This window comes from Arachis hypogaea, chromosome 18 (genome assembly GCF_003086295.3).
Source record: "Arachis hypogaea cultivar Tifrunner chromosome 18, arahy.Tifrunner.gnm2.J5K5, whole genome shotgun sequence".
Classification (NCBI taxonomy): Eukaryota; Viridiplantae; Streptophyta; class Magnoliopsida; order Fabales; family Fabaceae; genus Arachis; species Arachis hypogaea.
In genome coordinates this window covers 64,460,846-64,474,879 of record NC_092053.1, presented here as the reverse complement: position 1 = coordinate 64,474,879, position 14,034 = coordinate 64,460,846, and the positions used below count along the sequence as shown (strand labels likewise).

Here is a 14,034-nt window from a genome sequence, read left to right as displayed (position 1 = left end):
CCTTTTCTGTAAACCTAGGTTACTAAGTTAGTATTTAAACAACTTTTAGAGATTTATTTTGTACCTCATGATATTTTCACGTTTTACATTGTATCTCTACGGCATGAGTCTCTAAACTCCATGATTGGGGGTGAGGAGCTCTGTTGTGTCTCAATGAATCAATGTAATTACTTCTGTTTTCTATTCAAACACGCTTGTCTCTGTTCTAAGATATTCACTCGCACTTAACCATGATGAATGTGATGATCCGTGACACTCATCACCATCCTCAACCCATGAACGCGTGCTTGACAACCACTTCCATTCTACCTTAGATTGAGTGTGTATCTCTTTGATTCCTGGTTCACGTATTTGATTGCATCTTCTGACAACAGAGCATTCGAATCCATGAGATCAGAGTCTTCGTGGTATAGGCTAGAATTATTGGCGGCCATTCCTGAGATCCGAAAAGTATAAACCTTGTCTGTGGTATTCCGAGTAGGATCTGGGATGGGATGACTGTGACGAGCTTCAAACTCATGAGTGTTGGGCGTAGTGACAGACGCAAAAGGATCAATGGATCCTATTCCAACATGAGTGAGAACCGACAGATGAGTAGTCGTGCGGTGACAGTGCATTTGGACCATTTTCACTGAGAGGACGGATGGTAGCCATTGACAACGGTGATCCACCAACATACAACTTACCATGGAAGGAGTCTTGCGTGCGTGAAGAAGAAGACAGTAGGAAAGCGGAGATTCAGAAGACAGAGCATCTCCAAAACCTCAATCTGTTCTCCATTACTGCACAACAAGTAACCTTTATTTCATGTTATTTAGTTTTCATAAACAAAAGTAATTTTTATCATTAATCTCCTGACTAAGATTTACAAGATAACTATAGATTGCTTCAAGCCAACAATTTCCGTGGGATCGACCCTTACTCACGTTAGGTATTACTTGGATGACCCAGTGCACTTGCTGGTTAGTTATGCGGAGTTGTGAAAAGTGTGAATCACAATTTCGTGCACCAATTTCGTGAATCACAATTTATCATTTTGTTTTAGAGTCTTTTATTTTCTCTTCAAAAATCTTTCAAAAAATTTTTTATTTTTCTTTATTAATTTTTAATTTTTCTTTGAGTCTTCTGTTTAAGTTTAGATTCATATTTTAAGTTTGGTGTCAATTGCATGTTTTTATTTTCCTTTAAATTTTCGAATTTGTGTTCATTGTTCTTTCTTGATCTTCAAGTTGTTCTTGCTATTTTTCTTGTTTGATCTGTAGTTTTTCCTGTTCTGTGTCTTTTCTTGTTTTTCTTGTGCGTTTTCAAATTATCAGTATTCAAAAAATTTTATATACATTAAATACCTTTTTTTTAAAAACACGTTAAATTTATAGCTCAGTTGGCTAGAGCGTTGTGCTTATGTTCTTGGTAATTGGGTATCTTCCTTTTAAAACTTTTTCAAAAATAATTTTTCTTTGATTAAATCTTGTGTCAAATTTTTAAGTTTGGTATTCTCTTGTTATTTTTCTTTAATTTTTGAAAATTTATTCTTAGTTTTCTAAAAGTTTTAAGTTTGGTGTTCTTTTTATGTTCTTGAGTCTTTGAATTTTATTCTTGTTGTTCTTGTGAGTCTTCAAGGTGTTCTTGAGTCTCCTTTGTATTTTGATCTTAAAATTTTTAAGTTTGGTGTTCCTTGGTGTTTCCCGTCCAAAATTTTCGAAAAACAAGGAGCATTAGATCTAAAAATTTTGAGTCTGGTGTCTTTTTATTGTTTTTCTCTTTCCTCATTAAATTCAAAAATATCTTTTCTCTTTATTTTAAAATTGAATTTTCGAAAATTACTTTTAAAAATTCAGATTTTTATTTTAAAAATCAAATCTTTTCAAAATTCAAAATCTTTTTCAAAAATTATATCCAAAGTTTTTCAAATCTTCTTAATTAAGCAATTATTTTCATTTTCAAATTTATTCTTTCTCTTGGTTTTTGAATTTTACATTTTAATTCCTAAATATTTTATTTTATTTTATCTTATTATTTTAATTATCTTAATAATTTGGTTTGTCATACTTAAATAAAATAAAAACAAAAATATATTTTCTCTGTAATTCATATCAATTCCAATTTTATCCATCATGGATCTAAGTGGAAATAAACAGTCCAGAAGGACTCTGGGGTCATATGCGAATCCCACTACTGCTGCATATGGGAGTAGTATCTGTATACCTCCCATCAAAGTAGGCAGTTTTGAGCTAAATCCTCAGCTCATTGTCATGGTGCAGCAAAACTGTCAGTATTCCGGTCTTCCACAGGAAGAACCTACTGAGTTTCTGGCACAATTCTTGCAAATTTCTGACACAGTACGTGACAACGAGGTAGATCAGGATATATACAAGCTGTTACTATTTCCGTTTGCTGTAAAAGGTCAAGCTAAAAGGTGGTTAAATAACCAACCCACAACAAGCATAAGAACATGGAAATAGTTATCAGACAAATTCCTGAATCAATATTTCCCTCCAAAAAGGATGACACAACTAAGGCTGGACATCCAAGGCTTTCAACAAGAGGATGATGAATCCCTTTATAATGCCTGGGAGAGGTACAGAGGGATGATAAGGAAATGCCCCTCTGAAATGTTTTTAGAGTGGGTGCAATTAGACATCTTCTACTACGGGCTTACAGAAAGAGCTCAGATATCTCTAGACCACTCAGCTGGTGGATCTATACATATGAGAAAAACTACTGAAGAGGCTCAAGAGCTTATTGATATAGTTGCTAGAAATCAGCATCTGTACATAAGTAGTGGGTCCTCCATAAAAGAAGAAGCCAAAGCAATGTCTACTGAACTTGGTCCTCCAGAACAAGTTGCTGAACTCAATCAACAATTGTGTTTTCTAACAAAACAGCTAGCAGAATTCAAGGAGATGCTACAAGACACTAAAAATTCTAATAAAAATATGGAGACACAATTGAATCAGACAAAACAGCAGTTATCAAAGCAGATAATAGAAGAGTGCCAAGCAGTTCAATTAAAAAGTGGGAAAACATTAAATACCTCACTTCAGAGTAGCAAAAAGCCAAGGAAAGAACAACTGATAGAGGATGAGCAAAATATTATCCAAAATCCCTCTGAGGACAGTAAGAGCCCAGAGAGGAGTAACTGTAGCGTTCAAACGCCAGAAAAGGATGCAAAGCTGGCGTTAAATGCCCAACCCACGCGCAGTTCTAGCGTTCAAACGCCAGAAACAGGCAAGGAGCTGGCGTCAAACGCCCAATGGAGGCTCAGTTCTGGCGTTCAAACGCCAGTGAGGGATCAGACACACACAAGTGCTGATGGCAACCCCTCTAAAAAGGCTTTTCCAACCACCCCTGTAGGAAATAAACCTACAGCAACTAAGGTTGAGGAATACAAAGCCAAGATGCCTTATCCTAAAAAACTCCACCAAGAGGAGCAGGATAAGCAATTTGCCCGCTTTGCAGACTATCTCAGGACTCTTGAAATAAAGATTCCGTTTGCAGAGGCACTTGAGCAAATACCCTCTTATGCCAAGTTCATGAAAGAGATCTTGAGTCATAAGAAGGATTGGAGAGAAACTGAAAGAGTTCTCCTCACTGAATAATGCAGTGCAGTCATTCTAAAAAGCTTCCCAAAAAAGCTTAAAGATCCCGGGAGCTTTATGATACCATGCATATCAGAGGGTAATTGCACCAAGACAGCTTTATGTGATCTTGGGGCAAGCATCAACCTAATACCTGCATCCACTATTAGAAAACTTGGTTTAACTGAAGAAGTCAAACCAACCCGGATATGTCTCCAACTTGCTGATGGCTCCATTAAATACCCATCAGGCGTGATTGAAGACATGATTGTCAGAGTTGGGCCATTCGCTTTTCCCACTGACTTTGTGGTGCTGGAATGGAGGAGCACAAGAGTGCTACTCTCATTCTAGGAAGACCTTTCCTAGCAACTGGACGAACTCTCATTGATGTCCAAAAGGGGGAAGTAACCTTGAGAGTCAATGAGGATGAGTTTAAGTTAAATGCTGTCAAAGCCATGCAGCATCCAGACACACCAAAAGAGTGCATGAAAGTTGATCTTGTTGACTCTTTGGTAGAGGAGATCAACATGGCTGAGAGTCTCGAATCAGAGCTAGAAAACATCTTTAAAGATGTCCAGCCTGATCTGGAGGATTTAGAGGACATAAAAGAGCCCTTGAAAATTCCTCAGGAAGAGGAAAAACCTCCTAAACCCGAGCTCAAACCACTACCACCATCCCTGAAGTATGTATTTCTGGGAGAAGGTGACACTTTTCCGGTGATCATAAGCGCTGCTTTAAATCCAGAGGAAGAGGAAGCACTACTTCAAGTGCTAAGGACACACAAGACAGCTCTTGGGTGGTCCATAAGTGATCTTAAGGGCATTAGCCCAGCCAGATGCATGCACAAGATCCTATTGGAGGATGATGCTAAGCCAGTGGTTCAACCACAGAGGCGGCTAAATCCAGCCATGAAGGAAGTGGTGCAGAAAGAGGTCACTAAGTTACTGGAGGCTGGGATTATTTATTCTATTTCTGATAGCCCTTGGGTGAGCCCTGTCCAAGTTGTCCCCAAGAAGGGAGGCATGACAGTGGTTCATAATGAAAAAATGAATTGGTTCCTACAAGAATAGTTACAGGGTGGCTGATGAGCAGATAATTTATACGCTTTTTGGCATTGTTTTTAGTATGTTTTTAGTAGGATCTAGTTACTTTTAGGGATATTTTTATTAGTTTTTATGTTAAATTCACATTTCTGGACTTTACTATGAGTTTGTATGTTTTTCTATGATTTCAGGTATTTTTTGGCTGAAATTGAGGGACTTGAGTAAAAATCAGATTCAGAGGTTGAAGAAGGACTGCTGATGCTGTTGGATTTTGACCTCTCTGCACTCAAAGTGGATTTTCTGGAGCTACAGAAATCAAAATGGCGCGCTTCTAATTGCGTTGGAAAGTAGATATCCAGGGCTTTCCATCAATATATAATAGTCCATACTTTGGCCGAGTTTAGATGACGCAAAAGGGCGTTGAACGCCAGTTCTACGCTGCAGTCTGGAGTTAAACGCCAGAAACACGTCACGAACCAGAGTTGAACGCCAAAAACACGTTACAACTTGGCGTTCAACTCCAAAAGAAGCCTTTGCACGTGTAAACTTCAAGCTCACCCTAAGCACACACCAAGTGGGCCCCGGAAGTGGATTTATGCATCAATTACTTACTTCTGTAAACCCTAGTAACTAGTTTAGTATAAATAGGACTTTTTACTATTGTATTTGACATATAGGGACATCTAGTTCTTAGATCATGGGGGCTGGCCATTCGGCCATGCCTGAACCTTTCACTTATGTATTTTTCAACGGTAGAGTTTCTGCACTCCATATATTAAGGTGTGGAGCTCTGCTGTTCCTCATGATTTAATGCAAAGTACTACTGTTTTATATTCAATTCAACTTATTCCACTTCTAAGATATCCATTCGCACCTAAGAACATGATGAATGTGATGATTATGTGACGCTCATCATCATTCTCACTTATGAAGGCGTGCCTAACAAACACTTCCATTCTACATGCAAATAAGCTAGAATGAGTATCTCCTAGATATCTAATACAGAGGACCGAGTCCAAGATATTAGAATCTTCGTGGTATAAGTTAGAACCCATGGATGGCCATTCCTGAGATTCGGAAAGTCTAAACCTTGTCTGTGGTATTCCGAGTAGGATCTGGGAAGGGATGGTTGTGACGAACTTCAAACTCGCGAGTGCTGGGCGTAGTGACAGACGCAAAAGGAGGGTGAACCCTATTCCAGTATGATCGAGAACCTCCAGATGATTAGCCGTGCCGTGACAGAGCATTTGGACCTTTTTCACAGAGAGGATGGGATGTAGCCATTGACAATGGTGATGCCCTATATAAAGCTTGCCATGGAAAGGAGTAGGAAGGATTGGATGAAGACAGCAGGAAAGCAGAGGTTCAGAGGAACGAAAGCATCTCTATACACTTATCTGAAATTCTCACCAATGAATTACATAAGTATTTCTATCTTTATTTTCTGTTTATTTATTATTATTATTCGAAAACTCGATAACCATTTGATATCCGCCTGACTGAGATTTACAAGGTGACCATAGCTTGCTTCAAGCCGACAATCTCCGTGGGATCGACCCTTACTCACGTAAGGTTTTATTACTTGGACGACTCAGTGCACTTGCTGGTTAGTTGTATCGAAGTTGTGACAAATCATGAATTAAGATTAGAGCACCAAGTTTTTGGCGCCGTTGCCGGGGAATGGAATGATCACAATTTTGCACACCAAGTTTTTGGCGCCGTTGCTGGCGATTGTTTGAGTTTGGACAACTGACGGTTCATCTTGTTGCTCAGATTTGGTACTTTTCTTTTTGTTTTATTTTCAAAAATATTTCTTCAAAAATCTTTCAAAAAAATTTTTCCTTTTGTTTTCGAAAATTATTCAAAATTTTTAAGAATGAATTCTAGAGTTTCATGGTAACATGTAGAAGCCTGGCTGGCTGTAGAGCCACGTCTAAATTCATTTGGACTAAGGCTCCCAAGTCATCATTACAAGAGCAAGCTAGTTGTTGCAAATCAAATTTGTTATTGTATGACTGATTTGTATCTTCTAAAGCTTGGCTAGCTATTAAGCCATGTCTAACCCTCAGATTGGAGCTTTAGACTAAGAGTGCAAGATTCCTGAAATTCATATTAAAAATTTTGGAATCTTTATTTTTCTTTTTCACATTAATTTTCGAAAAAATAAAAAAAATTAATAAAATCATAAAATCAAAAATATTTTGTGTTTCCTGTTTGAGTCTTGAGTCAATTTTTAAGTTTGGTGTCAATTGAATTTGTTCTAAAAATTCTTTATGCATTTTTTTCGAAAATTCATGCATTCATAGTGTTCTTCATGATCTTCAAGTTGTTCTTGGCCAGTCTTCTTATTTGATCTTCATATTTTCTTGTTGTGTCTTTTCTTGTTTTTCATATGCATTCTTGCATTCATAGTGTCTATACATGAAAAATTTCTAAGTTTGGTGTCTTGCATGTTTTCTTTTCTTGAAAATTTTTCAAAAAAAAAAAAAAAGTTCTTGATGTTCATCTTCACATTCATGGCGTTCTTGCATGCATCACATGTTTAGATCCAAAATTTTCATGCATTGCATCATTTTCATGTTTTTTCCTTCTTCATAAAAAATTCAAAATTCAAAAAATATCTTTCCCTTTTTCACTCATAAATTTAGAAAATTTGGATTGACTTTCTCAAAAATTTTTAAAATCTAGTTGTTTTTATGAGTCAAATCAAATTTTCAATTTAAAAATCTTATCTTTTTCAAAATCTTTATCAAAAATCAAATCTTTTTCATTTCTCTTATTTATTTTCAAAAATTTTAAAAATATTTTTCAAAAATCTTTTTCTTAATTTTATTTCATAATTTTCGAAAATATCATCAAAAATTAATGTTTTGATTCAAAAATTTCAAGTTTGTTACTTGCTTGTTAAGAAAGATTCAAACTTTAAGTTCTAGAATCATATTTTGTGATTACTTGTGAGTCAATTCATTAATTTTGATTTTTAAAATCAAATCTTTTTCAAAACTAATTTCAATCATATCTTTCTATCATATCTTTTTAAATCATATCTTTTTCAAAAAAAATTTGATTCTAAAATATCTTTTCTAACTTCTTATCTTCTTATATTTTCAAAATTGATTTTCAAATCTTTTTCAACTAACTAATTGACTTTTTGTTTGTTTCTTATCTTTTTCAAAACCACCTGACTACTCTTCCCTCTCTAATTTTCGAAAATACCTCCCTCTTTTTCAAAAAAAATTCTTTTTAACTAATTAATTATTTCAATCTTTAATTTTAATTTTAATTTTATCTTAATTTTCGAAAATCATTAACTCTTTTTCAAAAATTATTTTCAAAAAACTATTTTCGAAATTTAACTTTAAATTTTAATTTTTAATTTTCGAAAATCCTCTTCCTCTCATCTCCTTCTATTTATTTAATTACTTATTAACACTTCTCTTCATCACATATCTCTGCTCTCCTCACCCTTGTGTTTGGATTCTCCTCCCTTCTCTTTCCTTACATTACATTCTTTTCTTCTTCTACTCACACAAAGGAATCTCTATACTGTGACATAGATGATTCCATATTTTCTTTGTTATTCCCTTCTTTGTCATATGAGCAGGAGCAAGGATAAGAACATTCTTGTTGAAGCAGATCCTGAACCTGAAAGGACTCTAAAAAGGAAACTAAGAGAAGCTAAAATACAACAATCCAGAGACAACCTTACAGGAATTTTCGAACAAGAAGAGGATATGGCAGCCGAAAATAATAATAATGCAAGGAGGATGCTTGGTGACTTTACTACACCTAATTCCAATTTACATGGAAGAAGCATCTCCATTCCTGCTATTGGAGCAAACAATTTTGAGCTGAAACCTCAATTAGTTTCTTTGATGCAACAAAACTGCAAGTTTCATGGACTTCCATCTGAAAATCCTTTTCAGTTCTTAACTGAATTCTTGTAGATCTGTGATACTATTAAGACTAATGGAGTAGATCCTGAAGTCGACAGGCTCATGCTTTTCCCTTTTGCTATAAGAGACAGAGCTAGAATATGGTTGGACTCTCAACCTAAGGATAGCCTGAACTCTTGGGATAAGCTGGTCAAGGCTTTCTTAGCCAAGTTCTTTCCTCCTCAAAAGCTGAGTAAGCTTAGAGTGGATGTTCAAACCTTCAGACAGAAAGAAGGTGAATCCCTCTATGAAGCTTGGGAGAGATACAAGGAACTGACCAAAAAGTGTCCTTCTGACATGCTTTTAGAATGGACCATCGTGGATATATTCTATGATGGTCTGTCTGAATTAGCTAAGATGTCCTTGGATACTTCTGCAGGTGGATCCATTCACCTAAAGAAAACACCTGCAGAAGCTCAATAACTCATTGACATGGTTGCTAATAACCAGTTCATGTACACTTCTGAAAGGAATCCTGTGAGTAATGGGACGCCTCAGAAGAAGGAAGTTCTTGAAATTGATACTCTGAATGCCATATTGGCTCAGAATAAAATATTGACTCAGCAAGTCAATATGATTTCTCATAGTCTGAATGGAATGCAAGCTGCATCCAACAGTACTCAAGAGGCATCTTCTGAAGAAGAAGCTTATGATCCTGAGAATCCTGCAATAGCAGAGGTGAATTACATGGGTGAACCATATGGAAACACTTATAATCCCTCATGGAGAAATCACCCAAATCTCTCATGGAAGGATCAACAAAAGCCTCAACAAGGCTTTAATAATGGTGGAAGAAACAGGTTTAGCAATAGCAAGCCTTTTCCATCATCCACTCAGCAACAGACAGAGAACTCTGAACAAAATACCTCTAATTTAGCAAACTTAGTTTCTGATCTATCTAAGGCCACTCTGAGTTTCATGAATGAAACAAGGTCCTCCATTAGAAATTTGGAGGCACAAGTGGGCCAGTGACAAACCCCAATTTGACGGTTTATCTTGTATTGAATTTAGGGGATTTTATCACCTTTTACCCACATTTATTCAAGAAATAGCATGGTTTTGTATATTCTCCTTTAATTGTGCTTAAGAGTGAAAACATGCTTTTTAGGACTCAAAATAGCTAAATTTAATTCACCTTGATTCTATTAGATGCCTTGATATGTTTGTTAAGTGATTTAAGGTTTAGGAGGCAAATGATTGGATCAAGGGAATGAAGAAAGAAAGCATGAAAAGTTGGAGAACTCATGAAGAAATGGAAGAACCGGAAAGCTGTCAAGCCGACCTCTTCACACTTAATCAACCATAACTTGAGCTACAGAGGTCCAAATGATGCGGTTCTAGTTGAGTTGGAAAGCTAACATCCGGGGCTTCGAAACGATATAAGATTTGCCATAGTTGCTACACGTATGGTGGCGCGCACGCGCAAAGTACGCGCACGCGCCGTTGCTGCCACCTGGTTCACTTAAAACAAAACGTGGCCAGCGATTTTAGAAGCCTTGTGGGCCCAATCCAACTCATTTCTGATGCTATTTAAGCCAAGGATTGAAAGGGAATCAACATACTTTTACATACTTTTCATACTTTAGATGTTAGTTACCAATTAGTTTAGTTTTAGCTTAGTTTAGTAGTGAGAGTTAGTTTCTAGAGAGAGAAGCTCTCACTTCTCTCTAGAATTAGGATTAGGTTTAGTTCTTAGATCTAGATTTTAATTCATCTTCTTCTACTTCTATCTTCTCAATTCCTTGTTGTTACATTCATTCTTCTTCCATCCTTTTGTTGTAATTTCCTTTATGTTGTTCTTGCATTTTGTTGTAGATCTACTTTTGTTCCTTCCTTTCTCTTTCAATTCAATTCAAGGTAAATCATAATAATTGTGTTCATTTGATTTGTTGTTGTTTAATTCCTTACAAATTGAGTAGTGTAGATTTACTCTTCTTGCAATTTTACCATGCTTTCCTTTCATGCCTTCCAAGTGTTTGATGAAATGCTTGGTTGGATTTTAGAGTAGAGTTTTATGTTCTTGGCTTGGAAAGGTAACTTAGGAACTCTTGAGTTACTAATGTCCAAGTAATTGATGATTGGGATTCATTGACTCTAGTTCTCACTAATTGAATTAGTGGAGAGTTAGGACTTATGGACTAGGATTGATATAGCTCATTTGACTTTCCTTTACTACTAGTTAGAGGATGATTTAATGAGATTAATCCTTGCCAATTCTCGTATTGTGGTTAGTGATTAGGATAGAGATCTTTGACCACCAACCCTTGCCAAGACCTTTTTAGCCATTAGTTTACTTTCTTACCATTTATCTTTCATGCTTCATATCAAAACCCCAAATATAACTCACAACCGATAACAAGACACTCCATTACAATTCCTAGGGAGAACGACCCGAGGTCCAATACTTCGGTTTATAAATTTTAGGGGTTTGTACTAGTGACAAACAACTTTTTGTATGAAAGGATTAGTGATTGGTTTAGAAACTATACTTACAACGAGAATTCATTTGTGAAATTCTATACCATCAAAAATCCATTCATCAAAATGGCGCCATTGCCGGGGAATTGCAATGGTGTTATGTTATTGGTTATTGTACATATGTGAATAGTGTGAATATCTTGCTTTTTGCTTTATTTGCTAGTTGTAGAATTTTGTTTCTTTTGTTTTCTATTAGCTTTTGTTTTTATTTTATCTTTTCACCATGAATTCTCATTTTGGCTATGAGTGTGATTACAACTATGTTGTAGGTGATGGGAGCTACAATGAAGATGTGTGTCAAGGATGGGATAACCAAAGGTGGGAGGAGCCATATGCTTATGATCAATCCTCTTGGCAACAACCTCCACCAATGCACTATGAAGAAGAGCCATTCTATGATGCATATCAATCCAATGGCTATGGTGAATCTCCTTGTGACTTTCAAGAACCACCACCATATGCCTATGAGTCATATCCTCAACATGAACCTCAACCACACTCACAAGCCTATTTTCAACAAACACCTCCATATGACCATGATCCTTACCTACCATACCAACCTCCTTTTGAACCATATGAGCCATACATGGAACCACAATTCCAAGATTACTACTCCCAAGAACCACTCCAATACACACCACCACCTCACCAAGAAGAACCACCTTCCTATAATGAACCCTTTCTCCAAGACAATGAACCTTCTTATCCACTCCAACCTCTAATGGATGGAACCCTTGGTGTTCTTCTTCAAGGACATGAGGAGATGACAAGGGATGTGCAACAATTCATGACCACCTTGGATGCGGTGGTAAACCGGTTAGCATCCCAACTTTTGGACACTCAAGGAACTCCCATGGCTCAAGAAGAGCATAGCATGAAGGAGAGATTGGAAACTCCGGTGGAAAGGGAGGAAGGCTACTTTGTGTTAGAACAATTGGAGGAACCTATGACCATTGAAGGAGAGGAAGAAGTGGTTGAAGACTTAGGAGATGCGGAACTTCCATAGGAAGCTAAAATCAAAGAAAATCCCTCCAAGAAGAGTAAATTTGATGTTGAGGAGGAATGTGCACAACCTCCAAGGCATATTCTATATGAAGACTTGGAGAGAATGAAGCAAGAATTGAGTTCCCTTGGTGATGAAGATCATGCATCCAACTATCTTGGTGGTGAATCCTTTGAATTTGAAGAACCTTCTCCCAATGAGATAGAAAGCAATGTGGAGGTAGATTTCTCTCAACCTCCCATTTATGATTTGAGTGATGAGGAAGAGTTAGATGAAATTGATGAACAAAGGATTGGAGGTGAAGAAGCTTATGAAGAGGTGGAGATTAATAAGGAAGAACACAAGGGAGTAAAGCTTGCTAGCACGTTGGAGATACCTCTCCCCAAGCCAACACCATCCATTCTTTCATTCAAGTGGGTAAATTCCTTATACTCAAGCTTTATTATTCCCCTTGAATATGGTTTGCTTGAGACGGATGGTCAACTTAGACATATTTGTGGCTTTAAAAGCAAAAAGGAAATGGCTAGTGGTTGGAAACATTATTCTAGGCTCATTATGGTTGCATGTTCAAAGCTTAATTGCACGGTTTGGTATAGAGCTAGATTGTTTGGGTCTAGGAGAATGTTTGGTCACTTTATTGAGAATTCTAAGGTCATGCCACCCAAATGGAATAATGATAATCAACTTGAAGATGGGTGTGGAAATAAGATATGGGATCCGGGAATATATGAGGATCAATTTTGGGAGCCCATGGTTTGTGAAGAACTCCATCAAGGCTTGAAGATATTAAAATTGAAGAATGGAGCTTATTGGAGATTCAAGCATTGGTGGATGTTCAAGGATAGCTTCAAGCACAAGCCACCTTGAGAGGAGCTCCCCATAAGTCCAACTTAAGGACAATAAACAAAAGTGCTAGGTGGGAGACAACCCACCATGGTAAAATCCTTTCATTTTCTCTTTTGTATATATTGGTAGAATTAGTTTAATCTCATATTTTGTTTAGTTAGTTAAGTATGTTTGGTAGTTTAAATATGTTAAATAAGGTTTTATGGTGTTTTGGTAGCTGTTTGGAGGTTTGGAATGCTTGGATTGGTGCAAAAACATAGAAAAATTTTTGAAAAACAGAGCACCATCCACGCGTACGCGTACATGGCGCGTACGCGCACTTCCAGCATTTTCGACCATTCACGCGCGCGCGCCATGCGTGCGTACGCGCGGATTGAGAAGTTCCAACCTCCATACATTTTCCAGAGAGTTGTGCCTGCGCCGCGCCAACGTTGTGCCTCTGGCACAAACCTACTTGCGCACACGCGCACATGACGCGTACGCGCCACTCTCGAAATAAGCCATCCGCGCGCGCGCGGCATGCGCGCGTACGCGCGGCATGCGCGCGTACGCGCGGATTTCCTTTCTTCACCACATTTCTTTTCTTCTCCTCTTTCTATTTCTTTCCTTCTCCTTTCTCCTACCCCTCATCCAACACTTCCAAACACCATGGATAACCATTTATTTTAGTTAGTTAATTAGTTAGTTAGTTAGTTGATTAGTTAGTTTTAGTTTAGTTTTCATTTTATTTTCTCTCTTTTCATCATAAGTGTTGGAGTATTGACTTTGTTTACTATACATTGCTATATCCCTTATTGCCTAAATGCTATTTTAGCATGACTTTTTTTAGATAATCTTTGTTGGATTCTATGATTGAGGTTATATTTTGTTACTTGGTTTTGAGTTCTTCATGCTTACCTTTTGAAAAAATACCAAGTGATGAGAATTGTCTTCGAGCTTATAACTCTTTTGAATTGCATGTTGTAGCTAGCCACCATGTGATTTGAACCGTATTCTTTGATTAGGCAATCTCTTGATGGATAATGTTGAGCATTTACCTTAATGCATTGTATTTCATGATTATATCCATCCATATGTTTGACTTGAATGCTTTCATGCTTCTCTAATGCTTGTCTTACCTTACAAGCTTACTTAAAGCATCTCAAGCACAC

At 37.0% G+C, this 14,034-nt stretch overlaps 1 non-coding gene and 1 pseudogene across 1 annotated transcript; one reads left to right on the top strand and one right to left on the bottom strand.

Annotated features, from left to right (window-relative positions):
- LOC112770061 (phosphoinositide phosphatase SAC2-like) overlaps nt 1–14,034 on the top strand; it is a 78,653-nt pseudogene that overhangs the window by 46,191 nt on the left and 18,428 nt on the right.
- Nucleotides 8,752–8,859, bottom strand: LOC112774655 (small nucleolar RNA R71). The gene has a single exon (XR_003189129.1). It is a non-coding gene; the product is annotated as a small nucleolar RNA R71 (small nucleolar RNA).